The 4,491-nt window shown below is 26.7% G+C and overlaps 2 long non-coding RNA genes across 2 annotated transcripts; one reads left to right on the top strand and one right to left on the bottom strand.

Moving 5' to 3' along the window:
* Nucleotides 1–800: 800 nt before the first annotated feature.
* On the bottom strand, nucleotides 801–1,960 carry LOC117134123. The gene is made up of 2 exons (XR_004458280.1): nucleotides 1,785–1,960; nucleotides 801–1,424 (listed from the first exon to the last, which is right to left on the bottom strand). It is a non-coding gene; the product is annotated as an uncharacterized LOC117134123 (long non-coding RNA).
* Nucleotides 1,216–1,861, top strand: LOC117134124. The gene is made up of 2 exons (XR_004458281.1): nucleotides 1,216–1,415; nucleotides 1,776–1,861. It is a non-coding gene; the product is annotated as an uncharacterized LOC117134124 (long non-coding RNA).
* Nucleotides 1,961–4,491: the final 2,531 nt, after the last annotated feature.

Raw genomic sequence — 4,491 nt, 5'->3', positions numbered from 1 at the left:
AAAACAGAGACAAAAAAATTTCAAAACCACTTTGACCTTCATCATATGTTAATAAAGGATGCTACTATGCAATTAAACAATATTTTCATATTTTTTAATTTTCTCAAAATCTATGTCTTAACCCCTACGAAAATGTTGAATTTTTCGGTAAATGCTCTATTTACTGAAGCCTATTATCTTTAGTGTTGTTATAAAACTTCTAAACACATTCTACATTTGTATTAATGTATATTAAACTATCTTTCATGGTACATGGGCATCTTTTAGTTTTTTTCTCATTTAATTTAGTAAAACTATATAATACTCCCTAATTTGGTGGACTAACCACTATAAACTTTCTATTTTCTAGAAAAACGGAAACAACATAGGTCTCAAACCTCTTTGACATTCATCATAGTTATTTAAGGATGCAACTATACATTAAAACAGTATTATTATATTTTTGAATTTTTCTCAAAATCTATGCGTTAACCTGTATGAAAATATTAAGTTTTTCGGTAAATATTCTATATACTGATGCCTATGATCTTTAGTGTTGTTTTAAAATTTATAAACACATTCTACAGTTGTATTAATGTATATTAAACTTTCGTGGTACATGGGCATTGTTTTAATTTTTTGTAAATTAATTTATTGAAACTTCATAATACTCCCTAAATTGGTGGACTAACCAGTATAAAATTGCTATTTTCTAGAGAAACTAAAACAACAAAAGTTCAAAACCTCTTTGACCTTCATCATATGTTAGTGAAGGATGAAACTATACATTAAAACAATATTTTCATATTTTTGAAATTTTCTCAAAATCTATGTGTTAACCCCTACGAAAATATTGAATTTTTCGGGAAGTGCTCTATATACTGAAGCCTATGATCTTTATTGTTGTTTTAAAATTTTTAAACACATTCTCCATTTGTATTAATGTATATTAAAGTCTGTTTCGTGGTACATGGGCATCGTTTTAATTTTTTATCAATTAATTTAGTGAAACTTCATAATAATCTCAAAATTGGTGGACTAACCAGTATAAAATCGCCATTTTATATAGAAACAATGACAACAAAAGTTTCAAACCTCTTTGACCTTCATCATTAGTTAGTGAAGGATGTAAGTACGCATTAAAACAATATTTTCATATTTTCGAATTTTTCTGAAAATCTATGTGCTAACCGTATGAAAATATTGAATTATTTGGTAAATGCTCTATATACTGAAGCCTATTATCTTTAGTGTTGTTTTAAAATTTTTAAACACATTCTACATTTGTACTAATGTATATTAAACTATCTTTCATGGTACATGGGCATCGTTTTAATTTTTTGTCAATTAATTTAGTAAAATTTCATAATACTCCCTAAATTGGTGGACTAACTAGTATAAAATTACTATTTTCTAGAGAAACGGAGACAACAAAAGTTCAAAACCTCTTTGACCTTCATCATATGTTAGTGAATCATGAAACTATACATTAAAACAATATTTTTGTATTTTTGAATTTTTCTCAAAATCTATATGTTAATCCCTACAAAAATATTGATTTTTTTGGTAAATGCTCTATATACTGAAGCCTATGATCTTTATTATTGTTTTAAAATTTCTAAACAAATTCTACATTTGTATTAATGTATATTAATGTATATTAAACTATCTTTCATAGTACATGGGCATCTTTTTGTTTTTTCTCAATTAATTTAGTAACACTTTATAATACTCCCTAAATTGGTGGGCTAACACCTATAAAATCTCTATTCACTAGAAAAACGGAGACAACAAAGGTCTCAAACCTCTTTGACCTTCATCATATGTTAATGAAGGATGCAACTATACATTAAAACAGTATTTTCATATTTTTGAATTTTTTTCAAAATCTATGCGTTAACCCCTATGAAAATATTAATTGTTTTGGTAAATATTCTATATACTGAAGCCTATGATCTTTAGTGTTGTTTTAAAATTTTTAAACACATTCTACAGTTGTATTAATGTATATTAAATTCTCTTTTGCGGTACATGGGCATCGTTTTAATTTTTTATCAATTAATTTAGTGAAACTTCATAATACTCCCTAAATTGGTGGACTAACGAAAATAAAATTGCTATTTTCTAGAGAAACGGAGACAAAAAAATTTTCAAAACCTCTTTGACCTTCATCATATGTTAGTGAATGATGCAACTATGCATTAAAACAATATTTTAATATTTTTGAAATTTTTTCAAAATCTATGTCTCTACCCCTACGAAAATATTGAAGTTTTTGGTAATTGCTCTATATACTGAAGCCTATTATCTGTAGTGTTGTTTTAAAATTTCTAAACACATTCTATATTTTTACTAATGTATATTAAACTATCCTTCATGGTACATGGGCGTCGTTTTAATTATTTTGTCAATTAATTTAGTAAAACTTCATAATACTCTCTAAATTGGTGGATTAACCAATATAAAATTGCTATTTTATAGAGAAACGGAGATAACAAAGGTTCCAAACCTCTTGGACCTTCATCATATGTTATTGAAAGATGCAAATATGCATTAAAATATTATTTTCATGTTTCTGAATTTTTTTCAAAATCTATTATTTAACCTAACCCTCTACGAAAATATTGAATTTTTCGGTAAATGATCTATATACTGAAGCCTATTATCTTTAGTGTTGTTTTAAAATTTCTAAACACATTCTACATTTGTATTAATGTATATTAAATTATCTTTCATGGTACATGGGCATCTTTTTGTTTTTTCTCAATTAATTTAGTAACACTTTATAATACTCCCTAAATTGGTGGACTAACACCTATAAAATCCCTATTCTCTAGAAAAACGGAGACAACAAAGGTCCCAAACCTCTTTGACCTTCATCATATGTTAATGAAGTATGCAACTATACATTAAAACAGTATTTTCATATTTTTGAATTTTTCTCAAAATCTATGCATTAACCTCTATGAAAATATTAAGTTTTTCGGCAAATGTTCTATATACTGAAGTCTATGATCTTTAGTGTTGTTTTAAAATTTCTACACACATTCTACAGTTGTATTAATGTATATTAAACTCCTTTCGTGGTACGTGCATCATTTTAATTTTTTGTCAATTAATTTAGTGAAACTTCATAATAATCTCAAAATTGGTGGACTAACCATTATAAAATCGCCATTTTCTAGAGAAACGGAGACAACAAAAGTTTCAAACCTCTTTGACCTTCATCATAAGTTAGTGAATGATGTAACTATGCATTAAAACAATATTTTCATATTTTTGAATTTTTCTGAAAATCTATGTGCTAACCCCTACGAAAATATTGAATTATTTGGTAAATGTTCTATATACTGAAGCCTATTATCTTTAGTGTTGTTTTAAAATTTCTAAACACATTCTACATTTGTATTAATGTATATTAAACTCTGTTTCGTGGTACATGGACATCGTTTTAATTTTTTTGTCAATTAATTTAGTGAAACTTCATAATAATCTCAAAATTGGTGGACTAACCAGTATATAATCGCCATTTTCTATAGAAACATAGACAACAAAAGTTTCAAACCTCTTTGACCTTCATCATAAGTTGTGAAGGATGTAACTATGCATTAAAACAATAGTTTCATATTTTTGAATTTTTCTGAAAATCTATGTGCTACCCCCTATGAAAATATTGAATTATTTGGTAAATGCTCAATATACTAAAGCCTATTATCTTTAGTGTTGTTTTAAATTTCTAGACATATTCTACATATGTACTAATGTATATTAAACTATCTTTCATGGTACACGGGCGTCATTTTAATTTTTTGTCAATTAAAATAGTAAAACTTCATAATACTTCCTAAATTGGTGGACTAACCAGTATAAAATTGCTATTTTCTAGAGAAACGGAGACAACAAGAGTTCAAAACCTCTTTGATCTTCATCATATGTTAGTGAAGGATGAAACTATACATTAAAACAATATTTTTATATTTTTGAATTTTTCTCAAAATCTATGTATTAACCACCCTCTATGAAATTATTGAATTTTTCGGTAAATGCTCTATATACCGAAGCCTATTATCTTTAGTGTTGTTTTAAAATTTCTAAACACATTCTACATTTGTATTAATGTATATTAAACTATCTTTCATGGTACATGGGCATCTTTTAGTTTTTCTCAATCAATTTTGTTATATTTTATAATACGCTCTAAATTGGTGGACTAACACCTATAAAATCTCTATTCTCTAGAAAAGCGGAGACAACAAAGGTCCCAAACCTCTTTGACCTTCATCATATGTTAATGAAGGATGCAACTACACATTAAAACCGTATTTTCATATTTTTGAATTTTTCTCAAAATCTATGCATTAACCTCTGTGAAAATATTAAGTTTTTTGGTAAATGTTCTATATACTGAAGCATATGATCTTTAGTGCTGTTTTAAAATTTCTAAACACATTCTACAGTTGTATTAATGTATATTAAACTCTCTTCGTGGTACGTGGACATCATTTTAATTTT

The sequence above is a fragment of the Brassica rapa genome, chromosome A01 (genome assembly GCF_000309985.2).
Source record: "Brassica rapa cultivar Chiifu-401-42 chromosome A01, CAAS_Brap_v3.01, whole genome shotgun sequence".
Taxonomy (NCBI): domain Eukaryota; kingdom Viridiplantae; phylum Streptophyta; class Magnoliopsida; order Brassicales; family Brassicaceae; genus Brassica; species Brassica rapa.
Note: the sequence above shows the minus strand (reverse complement) of the source record. Positions and strands in the feature narration are given on the sequence as shown.